Source organism: Homalodisca vitripennis, chromosome 4, assembly GCF_021130785.1.
Source record: "Homalodisca vitripennis isolate AUS2020 chromosome 4, UT_GWSS_2.1, whole genome shotgun sequence".
NCBI lineage: Eukaryota > Metazoa > Arthropoda > Insecta > Hemiptera > Cicadellidae > Homalodisca > Homalodisca vitripennis.
Window position 1 is genome coordinate 199,009,765 of NC_060210.1, and position 24,700 is coordinate 199,034,464.

Below are 24,700 nucleotides of genomic sequence, written 5' to 3' on the forward strand. Positions count from 1 at the left end.
AAAGTTGTAAGGTTTCACAGTTTTCTTTGTTACATTGTTGTTACACATTTTAGCAAATACAAATTTTTATCCAAAATTACCAAAGAAGTGCTCTTCCGAAAAAAAAGTTGTCACTTTTCAGCACAATTTCAATTTGAAAACATTGTTCTAATTTACGATATTTGAAACTCGTAAAACCTAAAAAACACAAACAGCAACGTATGACTTTCATTACACATATCAATAGCTTTGTCTTAGGTAGCTGAGAAATGACACAAAAAATACAAATTTTCATAAAGTTAAACTCTAAACCTTAAACTTTAATACCTTTTCACAATTAAACTAGATCACCTCTTCCATAGATCCCTCGAACTATGTGTCAAAGTCAAAGTCTTTATTGCAACAAAAACAAGTTGTTACTAATAGTTGAAGTCAAATTGCAACCAGGCCTAACAAAAAACATAATAGTAAATTCTAGTTACATCTTTACTTAAAGTTAAAATAGAGTAATAGAATCCTTTCTCTTCAGAAAATTAAAACTAACAATTCACAAATGGTAACAGAACAAGCCAAGTACAACAATTAAAGCTAGTCATTATTATGTAGACAAAACCAATTACTACATAACGTTTCAGTAATGTAAAGATACATTTAGTAAAGCATAATGAGGGTAAGAAGTAAAATCCATTATATACAAAAAATGCAAAACATTTAAACATTAATATCACAGATAAAGCAAGGTCATCAATTAAATCTAATGTCAATGTTTGAAAATACAAAAACTCGTTTACATTGTAAAAGGGATTCCTCATTAGCCGACTGTACAATTTTGTTTTAAAACATTTAAAATCAACATCACAAGCATTTCTAGGAAGTTTGTTGAACATACTTTAGCCTACGAAAGAATAATAGTTTTGTGTCTTGCTAAGCTTAACATAGATAAATTTTTGTATCTGGTGTTGTAGTTGTGAATGTCATTTCTAAACAAGGAAGAATCAATCCCCAGCTTAACTCTAACTGGACTATAAAATATGTACAACTTAAATATTGTATTTGTTCATTTATAAACAATGGACTGCAGTGAGCTCTATAATTAGAGTAAGTAGTTATTCTGATTGTGTTTTTCTGGAGTAACAGAATGTTTTTGTACTGGTACTACAACCTCAGAGCAGTATACCATAAGAGTACACAATGAAAAAAGAAAAGTAGGCCATCCTCAAATACATTTCTGGGATATACTTCCCAAAACTATTATTATTATAATTGATTTCAACTACTCCCTTGATGACAAGCTTCTTGATCATTGTACATCCATCAAAGATCTTGGAATAGTTCTCGACTCCCCTTTTGGCTACAGTCTCCATATTGACCAATTATGCTGCCGAGCGTCTGGTATGATGGGGCTGATTATGAGAACTGCTAGGCATGGCCTCAGCTCTAATGCTCTTGTACTCCTCTACAAGTCCCTTGTCCTCCAGCTGCTCGAGTACGCTTCAGTTGTTTGGTCTCCTTACCAGGTGGGCCTCATTGGCAGACTGCAGTCCGTGCAAAATAAATTCCTTAGGTATTTGCACTGGAGAGAGCCTGATAGGCCTCTGAACTTGCTTCGGCTACATCCAATTTATAAGATTCTCAACTTTGTGGTAGTCTGCCCCCCTCTTTTGGAGCGAATTGCTTTTCGTCTCCCTTCTGGCACAAGGTCGCGCCGCCTCTTCGAGTTGAGCCACTTAAACCGCAACTATCTCCAGTTCAGCTCTGTCCCAAGAATACTTCGGCTTGGCAACGAGGTGTGCAGTGAAGTAGACTTTTTCTGCAATCGACTGGGAGCTTTGAGACGTGCTGTGTTGACAGTGAGGCTGGAGAGATTTGAGTCAGAGTGAGCTTGCCGAGTCCTGCACAGTGTTACAGTATTGCAATAGTTACTCCATTGTTATCTTTGATGTTTTAGTATATTACTGTTATCATTATTGTTATTGTATTATTATTTTTTATTACTTGTTATATCACTACTTGTTATTGTTATTGCACTATTGTTATTGGTACCACTTTCGTTATGTTTCTCATTATTTAGTTTTGTCTTGTTATATCTGTTTATTTCACTATGTCGTAGGCATGATCAATTGCTGAACTTGATTTTTTATACTATACTTTTTTTTATGAGAGTTTATTACTGTTCTAGTCATCGTAAGTATTGTAATTTTGCAAAATGGTTATACCGTGGGAATGTAAATAAATAAATGGCGCAAAAGGTATATTACTCTAAAAAGCCTGCTACACACACCCTGAATGTGAGGACCCCATGAGAGATTTTAATCAGTGTTGATTCCTAATAGCTTGACATTATCGCTAAAGACTACCCAGTGTGAAGCTAGTTCTATGGCCCTAAGAGTGAAAAGAACAGATTGAGTTTTATTACTATTTAACAAAAGACCATTGCTATCAAACCAGTTTTCGCTTTCCTTTAGGTTGTTGTCGATTTGGTTAAAAATATCACTTAAACCAGAATTACTACAAAACAATGTTGTGTTGTCAGCATAATTAATTGACTTACTAGGTATGGAAATGTTTATTGGGAGGTCGTTTTAGAAAAAGAAAAGGGCCAAGGACCGAGCCCTGTGGTGCTCTTTTCTCTACCCTTGCCACCTCAGAAAGTTTGTTTCCAAAGCTAACCTGCTGAGTGCGGTTTTTAAAATAGCTATGAAATAAGTTAAGTCAGCACCATCAATGCCATAATGTTCTAGCTTCATTAGTAGAATGTCATGCGGAACACAATCGAAGGCCCTTGTCAGACCACACATGGTAGCGAGTGTTTTAAAACATTTAAAATCAACATCACAAGCATTTCTAGGAAGTTTGTTGAACATACTTTAGCCTACGTAAGAATAATAGTTTTGTGTCTTGCTAAGCCTAACATAGGTAAATTTCTGTATCTGGTGTTGTAGTTGTGAATGTCATTTCTAAACAAGGAAGAATCAATCCCCAGCTCAACTCTAACTGGACTATAAAATATGTACAAATTAAATATTGTGAGTATTTGTTCATTTATAAACAATGGACTGCAGTGAGCTCTATAATTAGAGTAAGTAGTTATTCTGATTGTGTTTTTCTGGAGTAACAGAATGTTTTTGTACTGGTACTACAACCTCAGAGCAGTATACCATAAGAGTACACAATGAAAAAAGAAAAGTAGGCCATCCTCAAATACATTTCTGGGATATACTTCCCAAAACTATTATTATTATAATTGATTTCAACTACTCCCTTGATGACAAGCTTCTTGATCATTGTACATCCATCAAAGATCTTGGAATAGTTATCGACTCCTCTTTTGGCTACAGTCTCCATATTGACCAATTATGCTGCCGAGCGTCTGGTATGATGGGGCTGATTATGAGAACTGCTAGGCATGGCCTCAGCTCTAATGCTCTTGTACTCCTCTACAAGTCCCTTGTCCTCCAGCTGCTCGAGTACGCTTCAGTTGTTTGGTCTCCTTACCAGGTGGGCCTCATTGGCAGACTGCAGTCCGTGCAAAATAAATTCCTTAGGTATTTGCACTGGAGAGAGCCTGATAGGCCTCTGAACTTGCTTCGGCTACATCCAATTTATAAGATTCTCAACTTTGTGGTAGTCTGCCCCCCTCTTTTGGAGCGAATTGCTTTTCGTCTCCCTTCTGGCACAAGGTCGCGCCGCCTCTTCGAGTTGAGCCACTTAAACCGCAACTATCTCCAGTTCAGCTCTGTCCCAAGAATACTTCGGCTTGGCAACGAGGTGTGCAGTGAAGTAGACTTTTTCTGCAATCGACTGGGAGCTTTGAGACGTGCTGTGTTGACAGTGAGGCTGGAGAGATTTGAGTCAGAGTGAGCTTGCCGAGTCCTGCACAGTGTTACAGTATTGCAATAGTTACTCCATTGTTATCTTTGATGTTTTAGTATATTACTGTTATCATTATTGTTATTGTTGTATTATTATTTTTTATTACTTGTTATATCACTACTTGTTATTGTTATTGTTATTGCACTATTGTTATTGCACTATTGTTATTGGTACCACTTTCGTTATGTTTCTCATTATTTAGTTTTGTCTTGTTATATCTGTTTATTTCACTATGTCGTAGGCATGATCAATTGCTGAACTTGATTTTTTATACTATACTTTTTTTTATGAGAGTTTATTACTGTTCTAGTCATCGTAAGTATTGTAATTTTGCAAAATGGTTTTACCGTGGGAATGTAAATAAATAAATGGCGCAAAAGGTATATTACTCTAAAAAGCCTGCTACACACACCCTGAATGTGAGGACCCCATGAGAGATTTTAATCAGTGTTGATTCCTAATAGCTTGACATTATCGCTAAAGACTACCCAGTGTGAAGCTAGTTCTATGGCCCTAAGAGTGAAAAGAACAGATTGAGTTTTATTACTATTTAACAAAAGACCATTGCTATCAAACCAGTTTTCGCTATCCTTTAGGTTGTTGTCGATTTGGTTAAAAATATCACTTAAACCAGAATTACTACAAAACAATGTTGTGTTGTCAGCATAATTAATTGACTTACTAGGTATGGAAATGTTTATTGGGAGGTCGTTTTAGAAAAAGAAAAGGGCCAAGGACCGAGCCCTGTGGTGCTCTTTTCTCTACCCTTGCCACCTCAGAAAGTTTGTTTCCAAAGCTAACCTGCTGAGTGCGGTTTTTAAAATAGCTATGAAATAAGTTAAGTCAGCACCATCAATGCCATAATGTTCTAGCTTCATTAGTAGAATGTCATGCGGAACACAATCGAAGGCCCTTGTCAGACCACACATGGTAGCGAGTGTACCTGTACCATTTTCAAATCCACTAAGGACGGCATCCACCAGGTCCCCGACCGCATCCACTGTTGAAAGGCCACCCCTGAAGCCAAATTGAGTTTCTGAAAACAATCGGTTGACTCAAAATAGTGATTAACCTGGTGTATTGCCACTTTCTCAATCATTTTGGAGAAAACACGCCTTACAGAGATAGGGCGATAACTGGAGGGACTAGACGGGTCACCCTTCTTTAAAACTACGGATAACTTTAGTACATCAGGAAATGAGGCTTTCTCAAGACACTCGTTTTTTTATGCAGACTGTCCAAGGCTGTACTATTACTAAAAACACTTTACAATATCACTGCTGATATCAAAGATATCTCTACACTTGCTAGGCTTAAGATTTTCCACTATTTTTACCACATCATAACAAGACTTTAGCTTTAGCTTGAAATTAGCTTAAACAATTCCAGGCATATTCTGCAAGTAGAGCATGGCAGTTGCAACAGATGAACCAGTAGAGCTGTGGATCTCTCCTACCGAAGAAGTAAAGAAATCTTTGAAGATATTAGGAGTTAGATGGTTAACTTTAGGCGACATTGGCTTTGTTCTCTGTTAAACAATGGGATATTAATTCTCAAACTCTTTTACAGCGATATGGAGCAGCAGCGTTAGAATCTGCGTTTGCCTTTAACTTGGCCTGAAGTAACATTTTTTTTTAATAATCATTCTATGCATTGAAATACAATCGTCTTGTAGTTTCAATGTAAATATTTTAGCATTGGGCTCATAAGTAAATATCATATCACATTTCTACATGCATTTTCTTGATAAGTAGTTCAACATCAGTACAACAATTTTTAGGAACTGATTTCTTATGCGTCTGTCCACTGAATTTAACAGTCTTAAAAGGAAAACCTTTGTCCATTTAATCTATGAATAAGTAGAAAAAATATCAAATTTACTGAAATTTTGCTGCAATTCACCCTCCCAGTTAATGCTCCCAAGATATTGTTCATACATTTCAAGGTTATGGTTGTTAAAATGCCTTAATAAACGCACATTCTGCGTACTTGAACTTGATCAGGAGTTAGGCAAGAGTACAGTAGTCAAAATAGCCCTGTGATCCGATAGTAGCAAGGAAAAAAGCACCACTGTTTTGATTGTTAATTTTTGAAAATTTAAAAAACATTGTCAATACGTGCTGTACCTCTTGTAGGTTCAAGATTAAGGCAGTAGCAGTTGTGCGAACGAAGCACATTCAAAAACTGTAACGAAAAGTTTTGCGGTAATCTCATATCAATGTTCAAGTCCCCGCACACAATGCTGGGTAGGCTATAATAATCATGCAAATGAATCATTAGCCTATCCAGTCCAGCAATAGGTTCATGGTTTCCATCAGGAACACGATACAGGGAGACTACAATTACTTCTAAGTTATCTAGGATTATCTTTGCTCACATAATCTCAAGGTCACTTTTCTGGTACAAGTGAATAACGTTTAATTCTTGGAAACAATAACCTTCTTTTACATACACTGTAACACCACCTTTTGACTTGGTGTTCCGACAGTACATTGTTGCGCACAAATAGCCATTTATTTTACTATAGTCCTTATTATCTTCATTTAACCAGTGTTCATAAAACGCAAAAGACAGAACAATCATTTTCAGAAAGTAAAATATCCATTTAAAACAGTTTATCAGTAAGCAATTGAGCATTGGTCGATAATATTTTACAATTTTTAGATATATTTTCTAAACTTTCAATAGGCCCAGTCAAATTGCAACTGTACGAATCATCAACACCACATGAAACGGACAGTCTTATGTTGCGTTCTTCTCCAAAGGAGTCTTGGGCAAAAAAAAAAAAAAAAAAAATTATCGCAAACTGGTCTTCGAGGAGATTAAAACATTTTGACAAGGACAACATCTGGCCAAGTTCGGACTCCATTGCAATATTAAATTTGTTTTTTGGCACACAATTTAAAAGACTTGTAAGAGCCATACTTAGTTTTACATTCTTCACATTCAATTTCACACTGAAATATATCTTTCAGATAAAACGAAAGATACTTTTTACCAACTTCCACGGAAAGTCGAGACACAAAGAGCCATTTTTACAAGGCACAGTCTGATTTGGTTAGGTGACTCAATTTTGATTAAAACGTTAGAAAGAAGACTTTTAAGTGCTTAACATTCATATCCAAAAGAAAGTAATGATATATATTTATTACATGTATGCATGTGTTTATATATATATTGTGTATAGTGTTTTTATCATTTATTGCAACTTCGTTAGAGGTAATATATGTTTTTTGCTATTCATCTGTTGGATAACCTGATCGAATGAATGTAGTTCTTCGACTCGAGTCGAGTCAGTCAAGGTAGTGGAAGAAACTGACGTCGATGAACTTTCGTGTCTGTTTTGTGATTGTTTTCTTATTTCATTTAAATTGTTAGGTGTTTTTTGTTTTCCTATCTGTTTTTATTCCATTGAAGTTATCAAAGAGATATTCAGTACCTGGCATTGGTAAGTTTAATATTATTTTTAGTAGTGGTTATATAAAGGTCCATGGATGGATAGGTATTTTATCTGGCAGCACTATTTAAGATATTATGAAACTTTAGATGTTATTTATCTTCACTGATTGCTTTAATTAGATTGGAATAATTTCTCAATTTAAAGAATGTAAACTATATTTATCTGCAGTTCTTTGATTGTGCATTTAATGGTGAATTATTAGAAACATGTTATCCTTTGTTCATATAAACTTCTTGGTTAGGTAAGAAAACAAACTTACCTTGGGCAGTGTTATTTGTTTACATTATAACTTAAGTTTTGTAAGCTACTCAATTGTAATTTTTATATCATCAAGATGGTAAAAAATGTCATGCATATAAGCTATTTGAATACAAAATTTATTTTACTTAGGACTAGTTATTTTTATAATACTATCACATCATTGAGATTCAATAAAAGCATTTAAAACATTATTTAGTTTCTTTTTCAATCGAATTGTTAAAATTTAAATATCGGGAGTTGGCCTAACTGTTCTCCTGCTGGAGACCGAGTTGACAGTTAAAGGCTAAATAAACATACAGTAATGGTGTTCTTCAATTGTTCTTGTTTACACCACGAATTCTGGTCTCTACTAAGCTATCTTGACTAGTCGAAGGCCATGATGCTCAACTGTGCCAGTCATATGTGCTAAATTACAGTACAATAACTAGCTATAATAGACATAACACCTTCACAGCTGGTCTATGTTGAATGATCTTGGCTAGTAGTAATAATCATGAAGCGCTTAAACATGTCTGCTGTACTGTAGTCAATATGTCAATCTAAAAGTCAGTAGCATATTCAAACGGTGATAAACAGGCATCTGTTGTAACATGTTAAAACTGAATAGTTAGACTATAACAAATTAAGATATAGCAGTTTTATGTCATTGTTGTAAAGATAACAATATAATAAGAAGGTAGCCTAATAGAAAATAATCTGAAAATTCATCAAATTATTTTAAATAGGTCAGTTATAAAATGTGAGAAAATATCTAAGATAGAAGTGGTGCGATAAAGAAAACTTGTATTAAAAAATAACGTTTGTGTTTTAACAAACACCCTACCAAAGCCAATCTGTGAAGTTGACGTAAATTAATTATTAGGAACATAATTTCAATGTTGAGTTTCCCCAAGGAAGCAAACTAATACCTGCCACTTCCAATTTATATATAGTGCACACTTTTTCTCATACTCATGAGAGATATTGTCATTGAGACATTGTCGGATTATAAAATATGTCGGACCAAAATATTTGAGATTATTAAGTCTATTGTATAGGAATGCATAACAGTCTGCTTTTGTAAGCTTTGAGAGTAAACAAGTACAATGTTAACAATATTATATAATTTTCAAATTAAATGATTTTTTTCATTTAATTAAAGCTCTTCAAATCTGTACCAAACATAACAGTATTTGTGAATTACCAGTTACGTATAATAGAAGATCTTTTCAGTTAGTAAATCTGGTATAGAAACTTTGGTGCAAAGTCAGCTGTACCCAACACATTGCTGTCAAATTCGAACAAGGTAGTACAGTATGTGGGTGAATTGATTGTAAAATAACTTATTTTGACATTGTAGTTTATTAACATTATAGTAATTGCAAATTCCAGCCTGTACTACTAGTTGTTAATGAAAGTATCTAAGGGTTTGCTAGCATTTGTTAAATCCTTGTGTTTACAAAAGTAACTGAGTTCCAAATTTTGGCTAAGCATTTACTATTTTATTTTACTGTTGTGCAGATGTCTAGATAGACTTCTACCCGATACTAACGTGTATTGTAATATGTCAGTGGTTCTTAAAGTGTGCACCGCGGCACGCCAGAGGACCATAAAATCCTGCCAGGGGCGCTGTGGTTAGGCGACACCACTATTATTTGTGGTTAAAAATATTAACACACATATCTTAAACCCGTCACATAAAGTGGGAAGGTTTTAAAAAAATACTCGATCTGTGGAAGGCTATCACGATTAAAGGTGATTACAAAAGATTTCCCGCCTTGAAACAGTTTATTGAATAAAACTATTTGACCGTGGAAGAAGAGCCTAATGACCTGTTTTTGCAGTGTCTTTCCCAACTGAGATTGTATTTTGATGAGTATCTCCCTACCAATAATGTAAATTCTATGTTGTGGGTATCAAATCCATGTAAAGAAGAAATGTCTCCCTGCATCTAAACGTTGAAAAGAGTGAACAACAACTGATATCCAAACAGATACCGTGTTAGAAACTGGATTCAAAACTAAATCCGTTGCTAGAGCTTTGGTTTAACATCGAAATACCTGCAAATTGCCAGGTAAACGTTACATGTGTTTATACCGTTGGCTTTGAAGGTGGGCTTCTGAGCTGTGGCAGTCATCAAATCAAAATATCCACAAACTTAAAAATTCAAACATAAGTGTGCATTGCAATTTGTAATATAAGTACATATATGTTTATATTATGAATGAAAGGAAAACAAGCTCATCCTTTGCACTAGACTCTTAGCAAATATTGCCGATTGGCCTGAGGGAAGCTTTAAACAAGTTATGAACTGCAATGAATTTGAGTAAATATCATCTAACTAGGTAAACTGTAATTTTGTTATCTCATTTAAGCGTCAGCTATGCCGGCTTCAGTGTGCACTGATTTTTGTTATTATTACATTTTTGGACCTCCCCGGAATTCGAACCCGTGATCTCTCGGTTAGAGATCCGAGACTATAACCACTAGTCTATGGAGGAGGACTAGGTAAACTGTAATTTTTTTGAATTGATCAATTATTGAATTATTAAAACAATGTTTTATATGCAAAATGTTTTTTGAAATTAATTACGTCCTTCTATTAATTTACTTGTTTCTACTCCAAGTCTATCAATAAATAGTAATAGCAGTCAGTTGTAGTATAATACCTAATCGCATAATACCTAGTTTTATGTAATTTGTTAATAACATGTTTTTCTGGGCTGTAAGGCAGTCAATCTGTTTCCAACCAAATTATCTGATGAGATTTTGGTTTCGGATGGAAGAGCCAGGTCTGGCGTTGTCATGCAGCAAGAGAACTCCAGATGTCAATAGACGACATAGCTTATCAGATGTCAATAGACGACATAGCTTATCAGATGTCAATAGACGACATAGCTTGTCAGATGTCAATAGACGACATAGCTTATCAGATGTCAATAGACGACATAGCTTATCAGATGTCAATAGACGACATAGCTTATTCTGCATTGCACGTTGAAGTTAAGTCAGAGTATCGCAATAAGTAGCACCATTCATTGTTCTTCCTCGTTCTATAAACTTGACTAACAATATTCCACGTCTATCCCAAAACACGGTCACCATAAACCTGGTGTATTGAGATTGTTTGTTTGGCATTGACTTGAACCAGTGACACAATTCCATTGACTGGCGTTTTGTTTCTGAGGTTATGTGGGAAACCCATGTCTCGTCACGTGTGGCAATGTTCTGTAAAAGTGTATTGCCTTCTTCATGATATCGGACCAAAACCTCGAGAGCACAACCCATTCTCATTGTATGTTCCTCAGTAAGCAGCCTGGGAACCCAAATTGAGCACAATTAGCAATATTTCACATGTTCAGAGACAATTTTTTGCAATGTCGTTTTACTTATGGTTGGAAATACCAAAGCTAATGATGAAATTGTAAATCTTAACAGATTTTTTCATTAAAAACATTGACCAAATCTTCCGTGATCACTGATGGCCGACCAGATCGTGGTTTATTATGGACATTTTCCCATCCATCTTTGAAAGCTTTCACACATTTGCTCTCGCATTTTGCTGTCTCTCATCGCACTAGCGCCGTGCACTTCACTTATCTGTCTATGAATATCCACCGCTGGAACGTTCCTTACTGTCAAAAACCAGATAACTGATCGTATTTCACAGTCATAACAACAATAAAAATGTGATTAGTTTTCACTCTATCTTGTGGCTTGTAGTTGTACATGTTACTCCGTTACCAAATGTACTCGTACAGATTTAGAATCATAGGTTATAAAATAGCCTACTCTTAAAATGGTACAGGTATGTATGTGTTCCAGTTACTGTTACTGCTAAACGAGTCAGTACTTAAACAACCGTGTAAAGTATCTATATCGTAAAAGTTGTAACAATAACCTGTACCGAGTACTTTTGTTTTCCGGTATTGGGGGGCTCTCAGGACAGATGAGTACCACTTACAAAGTATCTGTCACAGTACGACATGAAGTGAGTGAGTTCCTGAGCTCTGAGCAGTTATGTATTGTGTTATGTTTGTTGTGTATTGCGTTGGTACCTACCATGAGGCAATACAGACCTACGCAGTCTGGCAGTTTGCACGCAAATAAGCAGGTGATGGCCACGCTACATTAACAAAACCTGCTCAATTTAATCTTTTAAAACATTTTGAATAGAAGTTGACAAAATTACACGCCTAACTGTAAGAACTCCACGACATGACCAGTGCCAGAATTATTTAGACTTACTGGTCAAAATTAAAAATTGTGATGATAATTTAATTACAAATTTGTTCATATAGTTCTAAAATTATATACTTACTCAATTACAGTACATTTTTACCTATCTTGTTTAAAAATTTGGTTTTCTTTAAAATTACAGTTTGATTGAAAAGCATCAAAGACGCTTTCTTTTTCTTATTGACTTAAAAACTAGAAGTTATTGATGCTGAACCGCAGAAATAAATAAGCTACACTTTAATGTAATCCCCGTTCTTGAAACTCTATTAGTTAGTTTGTGGTTAACTTTCAAACTCGGGTATCTATATTTTTTTAGAATAGACATCAACATTTAGATTTCATCTTGATTTATATCTTAAACTTAACTATTCAACTCAATACTCTGTTCATTAATGTTTTGATAACATTTTGTTTCAGTTAAGCACACTTTATACAAACTGTATTTGTTACAGAAGATTTTATTTATCTCTGTACAAGTTTCCTGGTAATTAGTGAACTTTCCTTTATACGTTGTGACCTGATCTTTGCCCTCTTTTACAAGTTAAGAAGTACTATAAAATTATGATTTTAGGACCTAATAATTCTAAAATTTCCCAGCTCCACCCCTTTGAGCTGAGGTCATTCTATACCCTGATCCCCTAAAGGTTCCAAACACCTCCAAGAGAAGATTCCTGGATTCACAACTGTAGGTGACTTAGGTCTTCTAAGAAGTAAGTTACTCTTTAGTGATATTCTGACCTTCAGTTGTTTACTTGTGATTGTTTACTACATTGGAGTAAAAAAAAAATAAAAAAACAAGACTACCTATACACCTTACGATTTATGGCTTGCTATGACTGTTTTGAGTAATTAGATCAATTCTCTATGTATCGTAACCTGTTCTGAACAATTTTAAGCCACAACTGCTTTTGTTATGTTGAAATTTTTCTTTTGAAATGGAATACATTGAACCAGTACTTATTTTTTCTGTCCACTGATGTGCGACCATCTCTGTACCTGTGTATCACTGCTATATCTGTGTCAGACTGTCTTCTCTGAAGCCCCGTTTAATGTTTTGAATATTTTCAATTTGGAAGTCGGTAATTTTTGACAACATATGATGCAATATCCTCCTGTTCCACTTGTTATTCATTCGATAAAAGACACAACTGCTATGAACACTCAGTAAGGAACTATGAACCTACAGTCAGCTGTACAATGTATCAGTTCGAAGATATAGGAAGTTTGCTCTACCGTAAGCATCGGTCGTCCAAGAACACTTGAAACTGTGAATAAAGTTTTTAAGTTCTACAAACAAAGACCATGATAGTAATTGCAAAGTGCAAGATCAGCAATGTGTGAGGTTTAAAAAAAGATCTATTTCAGTTGAAACGATACAACTAAAACGTCTCCAAAAATTAAAGTCAGGAGTCTATGAAAAACAGAGCTAAATATGAATTCGCAAGATTTCTTAGGAGGTAACAATTTTTTTCCACTAATCTTGTATTCAGTGATGAGGCAATATTTTGCTTGAATAATAAGTTAACAAGCATTATGTTCGAATTTGGACATCATAGGCTTTGCTCACTTTTGAGGAACACGAAAGGAAATTGGCCTGGTTAAGTGTTTTTTTGCAGTATCCTCATCAAAAGTGTATGGCCCTAAACTGGTATTGCTTATCTAGATAAGTTATAGTAATGGTTGTTCCCTCAGCTTAATGAAGACAAGGATCGTGTCATATTTCAACAGTATGAGGCTGTACCCCATTGGCACAGTGAAGCTAAGCGCTTTTAAAATAATTAATTCCCTAGGCTCCTTTGTGGAGAAGATGACTTGGCTATTTTTAAATAGGGGTACATAAAGGATAAAGTCTGTGTACCACAAATGCCTTAGACACTGCAAGAGTTCTGTCAAACCAGTCTGTACTTGCTAAAGTACGGTCTGAATTGCAGCATCACCTAGAAACTTTGCTTTAGTGTTATTGGCACCATATGAAGCATTTGTAAAAGTATTCAACACAAAAATCTGAAGGATTTCTCTTGTAATGTAGTTTTTAATCGTTATGTATGTACCAGTTACTGAAATAAAAATTTTAAAATCAGATTGAATCATGTGTAAAAATTCTGTGCTGTTGTCTAATCAACTACTCTGTTAAAGATGAAACATTATAGTAAATTAAAAACAACGTAATTTAATATAAGTTTATTTCTTAAAAGTTGATGTTGAATTTTCATTTAATGAAAGAGCAACACTGACTGACTGGTTTGCCATGAACCATATGAACAGTTCTGTAATATGAAGATCACATCTGGATGGATTTATTAAAGTAAAAATGTTGGATTCAGTAAAGATTCTTATTTCTCGCAATTCTTTGGTTGATGTCAAACACAAAAAAGAACAATTGTTAATATAATATGGATGATTAAAACATGCAGGGTTTTTTTTAACAGCAACAGATTAATGTTCAAAATTTCACCTTTAATGTTCAATGTTATGTGGTTAAACAGACTGTAGCAGTTATTACTAAAGTTAACCGGGCTACACTACACCAGGATCCCCTGGATGTAGAAGTGTAGCAAGCTTCTTCTCACCTTAAAAATATAATCACTCCTTTTTGTAGAAGTTAAAGACTTTTGTCCCAAAGCCTGTAAGAAATCTTCAGTTTAGGTGAGTTACTCTTGTAGAAGAGCCAGTTCTTGTTGGAGAAGTTGGAGTCCTAGACTAAGGGGGAAATGAATAATGATTGACATGCTCTCTAGTTTGCTAGGCACCTTTGTGTCGCAAGACAAGTTCCTGGAAGCCAAGCCGGTGAAAGGTGGGGTCGATAATTACGTAAGTTCCTCACAGTTGTGCCTCTGAAGATGTCGAGGTACTGCCCCGACTTTCCTACCCCGACCGGGCTGACGCACTATGTACGCGCTTGTGCGTGCGAGCGAGCGGTGGCGCGGCGCGCTGTGGCGGGCGGCTGGCGGGTCATCGACCCCATCCCGGTCAAGGTCGGTCACCTCTACTCTACCGCTAGCTCGCCCTTCCACCGAGCTGCTGGCTCTGGCTCTGTCCTCGCCATCGAGATGTCTGCAGGACAGGAATCCGCGGCGATGTCGGGTACACAGCAGTGGCATCCTAACTCGTATATTTATCAAACCCACGCGGAAATGCAATCGACCACGTCTGCAAACGGCTCTAAACCAAATATCCTTGTGCGCTCGGATTGAGTGGCGTGGTACACGGCAGTGGCATCCTAACTCGTATATTGATCAAACCCACGCGGAAATGCAATCGACCACGTCTGCAAACGGCTCTAAACCAAATATCCTTGTGCGCTCGGATTGAGTGGCGTGGTACACGGCAGTGGCATCCTGACTCGTATTGATCAAACCCACGCGGAAATGCAATCGACCACGTCTGCAAACGGCTCTAAACCAAATATCCTTGTGCGCTCGGATTGAGTGGCGTGGTACACGGCAGTGGCATCCTGACTCGTATATTGATCAAACCCACGCGGAAATGCAATCGACCACGTCTGCAAACGGCTCTAAACCAAATATCCTTGTGCGCTCGGATTGAGTGGCGAGGTACACAGCAGTGGCATCCTAACTCGTATATTTATCAAACCCACGTGGAAATGCAATCGACCACGTCTGCAAACGGCTCTAAACCAAATATCCTTGTGCGCTCGGATTGAGTGGCGTGGTAACACGGCAGTGGCATCCTAACTCGTATATTTATCAAACCCACGCGGAAATGTAATCGACCACGTCTGCAAACGGCTCTAAACCAAATATCCTTGTGCGCTCGGATTGAGTGGCGTGGTACACGGCAGTGGCATCCTGACTCGTATTGATCAAACCCACGCGGAAATGCAATCGACCACGTCTGCAAACGGCTCTAAACCAAATATCCTTGTGCGCTCGGATTGAGTGGCGTGGTACACGGCAGTGGCATCCTGACTCGTATTGATCAAACCCACGCGGAAATGCAATCGACCACGTCTACAAACGGCTCTAAACCAAATATCCTTGTGCGCTTGGATTGAGTGGCGTGGTACACGGCAGTGGCATCCTGACTCGTATTGATCAAACCCACGCGGAAATGCAATCGACCACGTCTATAAACGGCTCTAAACCAAATATCCTTGTGCGCTTGGATTGAGTGGCGTGGTACACGGCAGTGGCATCCTGACTCGTATTGATCAAACCCACGCGGAAATTCAATCGACCACGTCTATAAACGGCTCTAAAACCAAATATCCTTGTGCGTCGGATTGAGTGGCGTGGTACACGGCAGTGGCATCCTGACTCGTATTGATCAAACCCACGCGGAAATGCAATCGACCACGTCTACAAACGGCTCTAAACCAAATATCCTTGTGCGCTCGGATTGAGTGGCGTGGTACACGGCAGTGGCATCCTGACTCGTATTGATCAAACCCACGCGGAAATGCAATCGACCACGTCTACAAACGGCTCTAAACCAAATATCCTTGTGCGCTCGGATTGAGTAGCGAGGTACACGGCAGTGGCATCCTGACTCGTATTGATCAAACCCACGCGGAAATGCAATCGACCACGTCTACAAACGGCTCTAAACCAAATATCCTTGTGCGTCGGATTGAGTGGCGAGGTACACGGCAGTGGCATCCTGATTCGTATTGATCAAACGCACATGAATGTGCAATCACTGCAAACGGCTTTAAAACAAAAATTATGCAAGGTTTTTTGTTTGGGTATCAAATCGCCTATCTATTTCGGAATAAAACTTTAGGGTCTTTTTCGTTTAAGGGCCAGCACAAAAGACCCTAGCTTGCCTATTCAAAACTCAGATCACGCGATGCTTGCCCGCTGCGCAGCGCTTTGCGCTGCTTGCCCTTTTAGAAAAAAATTAACTCGAGCTTGCAAAGTCCAAGCCCAGATCAACTCACCACGCTAAACTCAGACAGAACTAAAGCAGGTTTCATTACAGGCAAAAGATAAGAGGCGCGCGTTTATCACTGATAAGATAAGACGAGTTTATACTAGAAGTAGTACCTGGACTACTACCCTACGAACTAAAACACCAAAAAAACGATTAAATGCACCGTCAGTCAGGTATAGTGTGTTTGTAAGGTGCTGGCCCTTAAACGAAAAAGACCCAAACTTTAATAAAACTTGTTAATTTTGTTTGTTATTATTTGTTTTCAGTATCATTGTTTTATGACAGTTAAAATAGCTATAACTTATCTTACCTAAAAATCACCATAATGTTAGTAATAATTAGAAAATGTTATACCGTCAGCATTTAAATAAAAATATATCGTAACTAGAAATACTACTAGTGTAATTAGTAATGTATACTATAGCTGACGATACCACCTGTTGCTATAGCACTGCTGTAACATGTTACTATACATGTGGTTACACTGAAATAAAATTTATTACATGCGATAAGTTCAGTAAAGAAATTTGGGTTTCCATGAGATGAGGAAAGAAGTAAAGTATTAGACGTATAGTATTAGCAAATAGCAACTGAAGAGCCAGGCAGTCGCCTCGTACGCACGCACCCCCACACACACGCGCGCACAGGGTTGGGGCCAGACCGCCGTTATCCAGTAATATCTTGAGACTCCTGAGTAAGCAATACTCTGACAGTGTACTATACGGTTTAATTATTGTTCTCGTTATGATTTTACGATCTATGTATACTAATCACTTTAGTATAACATTACAAGTTACAAAAATATGGGTTTGATTGAGGAAGTACCCTAGGTGACTAAGGGCGGAAATACGGCCGGACCTAATCCCTGCACTTTGAAACTACCTGCCGCAGCCGCAATCTTCATTTGGTAATACTATAGAGCTCGCCTCTCGCGTCTTCCTGTCAGAGATCTGACCTCGCAAATAACCGTGAACAACAGCGGGGGTCTGCGCATATTTTCTACAGTTTATTTAGTCACCTCACGTTCTGTAACACCTACCCGATACATATTGTATTAGTCTTACTTGGAAAAAAACGCCAAATTCTCTCGTTTAGAGAGCCGAGCCGTAATTCCAGTCGATCAGATGAAGCCCAGAGTTTGTAAGTTGGTTAATACATTACATGAAAATGTATGGTATTGTATTTAAAGTTGGTTGGGTAGTTTCTCTCCAACTTGTACTTGAAGACTCGTGTGACATTATGCTAAGCAATGTTTACTTATTAAAGACTCCACACCTACACACTATACGTATCCATCTGTGTCTCGGAGGTTGTAACGCTTGGTACAGGTACCGTTTCGATGGCAACACATCGAATAACGGTGTCAATCAGTCCATCATCAAATCTGCACTAAGCATTAGCATCTGGAGTCGGTGGCAGCGATTACGATTATGTTTGGTCACTGCGCATGCGCGAGCATCCATCCTTAGTTCTCGTCTTAATGATGATAATATTTTTTATTGCGAAGACAATTTAACATTGTATAGCAATCGTCAGAAAAACCACAAAACTGTTTTGGTAGCGATATATACACTTTTCATTCATCTACCCTTTTAAACGTACAATTTCTACATCCACCCATTCTTATTCATTTAGATTGTCCCAATTCAGTATCTGGTCAGTCTGCCAATTCTGTCGTCTCCCATTGATAAGCCAAGAACTCGTCTGTGCTGTAGAATGCTTTTGCAATCAACGCAGTTTTCAGACGAGTTGTGAATGCTCTGAGAATTGGTGCACTTTTTATTGAATTTGGCAAATTGTTGAGAAATCGAACTTCTTTTCTGTGATGACTAGTGTTCATGAGCCACCGTCCTGTGTCTCCCAGTTCGGTAGACACAATATTCGGTCTCAGTCTTACATGAATCTTAACGTATAACAATGTAATGATTTGTTTGTCATACTAGACCTCGAGAACGGCTGGACCGATTTGGCTAATTTTGGTTTTGAATTATTTGTAGAAGTCCAAGGAAGGTTTAAAAGGTGAGACATGTTGGGAAAGTTTCTCAGAATATTTAGTAATTCTGGAAAATAATTAATTGTAATATTTACGACACGTTATCCAAAGTTCACTAACCCTAAACAGCTGTTGACACTTTCAGCTGAAGTTCGCCAAAGTGGCAGAAACATTTGTTTTCATTAAAATTTTAGAAAATATTGAATACAATGCTTTATCAGTAGTTTCGAGAATGCAAAGACAAAGTGACTACCTGATTGCACCACTAATTAATAAACCGTCTAAGGCATTGACAATAATACCCACAAAACTTGATGAACGAAGCTTGGAATGTTCGCACATAAAGTTATCGAAACTGGTTGTCTCTCTTAACAATTTTACTGTAGTTAAAGGAACAAAAAGATGGCACACTCTTCCCCTTATATCGGAAGCAGAATACAAGCGATAGAAGTAGACGCATTTTGACAAGTAGTATTTTTAAGCTTACGTAAGCAAATATGATCGAGTTAAAAATAATATTACTTGTATATAGCACCAGAAACATCGCAGACCGAAAATAAACGCTTTTAAATCTAAGTTGGATTCGAAAACCCACATATGTGTTTATTTTCTTGGACCGCAACATACACTCAACTGTGGGGCGGTAAGTAAATAAGAGTGGAAGTGAATTTAATCGCTCGTATCTGACTCTTTTGGACCGCAGTAACTGTTCAGGCGTGCGTAAGTTATATATTTTCTTTATCGGGACAAAAGAAGAAAGCTATCATTATGGCACTTAATATAAAAATAAATCTTAGACTAAAAGAGCCGAAAGTTGACGCTTTTTAATCGAAGTAGATTTTTGTTGGTATATATTTTCTTGGTCAGGGCACAAGTCAAACTCATCTATGGCACTTGAAATACAGTAGCAAGAAAATTAATGAAGCGGGCGGTTGACCAAATTACGATTTTGAGGATTATTCATACAACAAAACCTAAAATAGAACCAGGCAAAATTTTATTTACGTTTATTATCTCTCAAAAATGGATAATGAAATATGTACGTCATATTTCTACTTGTGTTAAAAATTGTAGGGCTCCATCATATTACATGATAAATGCTTTCAGTAAGAAATCTATGGACTTTGATATTGAAAACTCATTGTGAAAGTCACGGGTAACTAAATGCTTGTTTGTATGGTGTTTTAATAATGCAATACACACATTTAATCTACAATCCAATCTTCAAGAACCTTCTGAAGTGCGTTTGTCCCTTTCGGTATGATTTCACCAGAACGTGTTGGAATTGTCACGCATTTAGTCGTTGCAATCGCGATCAGCTTCCAGATACTTAGGCTCACACCGAGAGATAATTGCTGCCCGCATTATCGTGTCGTCTGCTTACTAATCAAGATATCCACTTTGAATGTATGTGATCAGGTTGTTGACATAAATCGGAAAGAAAACTGGGCCGAGGACTCCCACCTGGGGGGCACCTTGCATCTTGTATTCTTACTTTCGTCGAGGTTGAGCCTCCAATTCGAACCCAGCGTCTTCTCCTTTTAGATTTGTTTTACCTTATGGTATGTGACATCTAGACCAGTTTTACTCAATTCCTCAAATAAAGATATGGAGAAGCACATTCAGTACTTCACAGAACACTGACAAAAGTGATCAGAACTGAAGTCTTGTAAGGGGGAGGGGTACTTGATTGCGCGAGGACTCTATCCATAACGGTCATACTGCGTTCTGTGCGACGGTGTGTGCGGTGATTGCTTATGCTGTAGTGACCTTAAGTGGTATAAGGCCTGATTCAGGATGGGGATTCCACTGATCGCATATTCCGATTAACTGAAAGTTTTGCCGACCCAAAAAATGATCACACCCACAAGTTGTTGCCTGCTCAGGTCCGGATCGTGCATACTCGAGCCACTCAGGGTGTGAACTGTAGGCGTTTCGTCACAGTTTCTCGACAATCCTCCATTGTTCTGGCTTGCGACAGCTCGCCCTCGCCCCGGTACCGCTTATCGGCGAAAACTGCCGCATGTATAATTACGGGTTGTCACCTTCGCGATCGTACGTTGTGCCACATCCCGAGTGTTCCCGCGAACTCACCGTCATCCATCACCGGAGCTGGAGCTGGGAGTCCGGCATTGGACACTAGGATCGCCGACGTTTGTATTTTGGGTTTGTGAATGACGACCACTAACTAACCTTCATTCACAAAACAAGCATTTTATAGTCTAGTGCTGTCATACAACTGGGTGACTGTACATTCCGTATACTGGCAACCGGCACTGGAAATATGAAGTGGCTGGGGTTTCGATTTGACTTTTTTGTTCTAGTCGATTGCTATTATTTTTGTTATCTTCTGGGAATAAACTATTGTATTTGATTTAATTACAAACATGAATGCCGGTATTGTATTTTGGTAAGGTCATTAATGAAAGTTGTATTAGTAAAATTAACAATGTTATCTGAGTATTTGTTCCTGTAATACTTCATCATCACATACATGGCCTTTAACACATATACTGGAGATTTATTATAGGTAGATTATTATTTGAAATTCCTTCACTACCCTGATTAAATGGGTGTTGATTCTTTTGTGTGAGATTGATAAATTTGATGATCCCCTCATTGAGGAGACCGGGATGGACTTGTGCAGCAGTCCTCTGCCCAGCCAGTAGGATACTCTGCACTGCTGACTCGACCTCCTGCTGCAGCTCCCAGTCCCGGCAATTACAGTTAGGCCGTGTGGCAGTAACACCTTTGCTGATCCTCTAATTGAGGAAACGGGGATGGACTTGTGCAGCAGTCCTCTGCCCAGCCAGTAGGATACCCTGCACTGCTGACTCGACCTCCTGCTGCAGCTCCCAGTCCCGGCAATTACAGTTAGGCCGTGTGGCAGTAACACCTTTGCTGATCCTCTAATTGAGGAAACGGGGATGGACTTGTGCAGCAGTCCTCTGCCCAGCCAGTAGGATACCCTGCACTGCTGACTCGACCTCCTGCTGCAGCTCCCAGTCCCGGCAATTACAGTTAGGCCGTGTGGCAGTAACACCTTTGCTGATCCTCTAATTGAGGAGACCGGGATGGACTTGTACAGCAGTCCTCTGCCCAGCCAGTAGGATACCCTGCACTGCTGACTCGACCTCCTGCTGCAGCTCCCAGTCCCGGCAATTACAGTTAGGCCGTGTGGCAGTAACACCTTTGCTGATCCTCTAATTGAGGAAACGGGGATGGACTTGTGCAGCAGTCCTCTGCCCAGCCAGTAGGATACCCTGCACTGCTGACTCGACCTCCTGCTGCAGCTCCCAGCCCCGGCAATTACAGTTAGGCCGTGTGGCAGTAACACCTTTGCTGATCCTCTAATTGAGGAAACGGGGATGGACTTGTGCAGCAGTCCTCTGCCCAGCCAGTAGGATACCCTGCACTGCTGACTCGACCTCCTGCTGCAGCTCCCAGCCCCGGCAATTACAGTTAGGCTGTTTGGCAGTAACACCTTTGCTGATCCTCTAATTGAGGAAACGGGGATGGACTTGTGCAGCAGTCCTCTGCCCAGCCAGTAGGATACCCTGCACTGCTGACTCGACCTCCTGCTGCAGCTCCCAGTCCCGGCAATTACAGTTAGGCTGTTTGGGCGTGTGCCGTTGCCGGTAAAAGTGGCTGGCCTTCGCCGCATTCCTAGCCGTCTGTAAGGCTGTCCTTTGTCCGCCAGCGCGGCGCGCCTCGCTCACCTGTCACCGAGCCTGGCTCCTAGGATACTCGTCAAGTCCTGTACTAGCGAATTTATAACATTTTTATGTATGGTGTCAGATACCATTGTCTGGGGACGTGTTAGATGTAAGGGAAAAGTTCCTCTTCATTTTCATAGACTACACAGATGCAACATAGGCGTCGCCACATAGAGACAAGGCCCTCCTCCTTTAAGACAAGGTAAATTAAAACAAAAAGGCCGAAGATCCCAAACTATATTAATAAAATTGCAATTTAACAGCAGCTTTTTATTTGATCTATAAGAATTTTAAGGTAGCCCTTTATGCCCTCCACCCACCACATGTTTGTATTAGCCCACCTCTACAAAATTTTCTGGCGGCGCTTATGAGAAGTGCACATATTAATATAGAAAATGTTGATGATGCAGGAAGTTGGTGATGGAAAACGGTTTAGAAATGATATTATTACAACAATTAACAAGGTTTCTCAAACAAAGCAAATTATTGAAACCTGACTTAACTACAGACTTGTTACATTGACAACTCTCTATGATGAGTTGTATTAAATACTTTACTTAGTAAATATTGTTTCATATTTCTTTATGTAAATACTTCCATTGTAACTCAAGAAAAAAAGCAATACACCCTTAAATGAAAAATTGTATTGATATTTGACTGGTTAATAATTTAAAGCAATATATATAATGGCAATATTGTGCTGTGTTGACTAAATGGTTCGGTGCGTTAACATAGTGCGTGCGTAGAGCGGACACTCACGCAGTACAGTAGACAAGGTCAGTGCAGGCATCGGGCAGCCATTGTGGTCACAATCACTTCACATCAGTCTAGAGGCCACACGTCATGCCAGGGCCGTGGTCAGTGGGCGAACAAAGGGGCGACCGGACCCCCCCCATTACCATCCACACAAACACACACAACTAGGATTTCATGCATCGGGCATCCATTGTGGTCACAATCACTTCACATCGGTCTAGAGGCCACACGTCACGCCAGGGCCGTAGTCAGTGGGTGAACAAAGGGGGGCCCGGACCCCCCCCATTACCATCCACACAAACACACACAACTAGGATTTCATGCATCGGGCATCCATTGTGGTCACAATCACTTCACATCGGTCTAGAGGCCACACGTCACGCCAGGGCCGTAGTCGTTGGGTAAACAAAGGGGCGCCCTCCCCTACCATCCACACTAACACACACAGCTAACATTTCATTTATCGGGAAGCCATTGTGGTCACAATCACTACACCTGTCTAGAGACGTTAGGTCAGGGCCGTAGACACTGGATGTGAAAGGGGATGCCACTTTCTCCATCCTCCCACAATAAACACAAAGAAGGTTAATACACGAGAATGGTGATTAATTGTGTTCAGAATCACTTTGTATTACATGTTACATAAACTTCTTGACGAATTTATTAATGAACAAAAGGGGCGCCGCCTGCACACAACACAACATAGACGCACAAAATACAAGATTTGTCAAGCCGCGACAGCTCCTCTATCGGGGGAAACATTAACACGGAACAGTTGATAGCCGCGCCTCTCGTCCTTGTCTCACTCCAGATAGTGGAGGCCGTTGCCTTTCGTCACTGCGCTTTATTTGTTCTAGGCCTGCGAGCTCATTTCGCACGTGAGAATGATTGTCTCTCGAGGCCAGATTGTGGAACGTGGTCGCCCGCTACTAGCGATCTCCATATTGTGTCTCCTACAAATGAAATGAAATGATAACTAATAGAGTACAGTAGGTATGTCCGGAGAGTATTCACTGATTTCTCAGATGTATTTAGTAATAAATTGTTTATTATCCTACTTTGTTTTTGCGGAATTCCAAGAAAATTTTGGTTTGCTGAGCGTTAGTGAAGCCTATCACTCGGAGGACTGACTAAATTTGTTTTCCGTCTCTCTGCAGATCTTTGGTTTGAGGAAAGAATCTTATTGAAGCAGCACAGTATTTGTTGAACTTTTAAGTGGTCTATTTCAAACAATTTGGGTGGCTGTTATACGAATATGTATTTGTATAACTGTTAGTATGGGGTTCTTACCATTCCCCTCGTCCATAGGTAAGCCACTGATATCTCGAGAACTAAGTGAGCTATTGTAGACTTGAAATGTCAAATGAAACGTTTCTACACAGGGAAGCTCGATTTCGATCATTGCGAATGTTTGTCAGTCCCTCCATAGCGAAGCCTCACGTGGCCCATGGTCTGGGGTAGTCCTTCCTGTTTACAGTGTCACAAACCACTGAATTCCACGAACCACAGTGACTCTTATACCAATTCAAGCAGTGACTCTTATACCAAAGT

The 24,700-nt window shown here is 38.8% G+C and overlaps 1 protein-coding gene across 2 annotated transcripts in view; it reads left to right on the forward strand.

Moving 5' to 3' along the window:
• The first annotated feature begins 7,140 nt into the window (after nucleotides 1-7,140).
• LOC124360878 (nuclear hormone receptor FTZ-F1 beta) overlaps nucleotides 7,141-24,700 on the forward strand; it is a 98,495-nt gene continuing 80,935 nt past the window's right edge. For both annotated transcript variants that reach the window (XM_046814853.1, XM_046814854.1), the window contains exon 1: nucleotides 7,141-7,300. The gene's annotated coding sequence lies outside the window, so the exon portion shown is untranslated. The remainder of the gene's footprint in view (nucleotides 7,301-24,700) is intronic.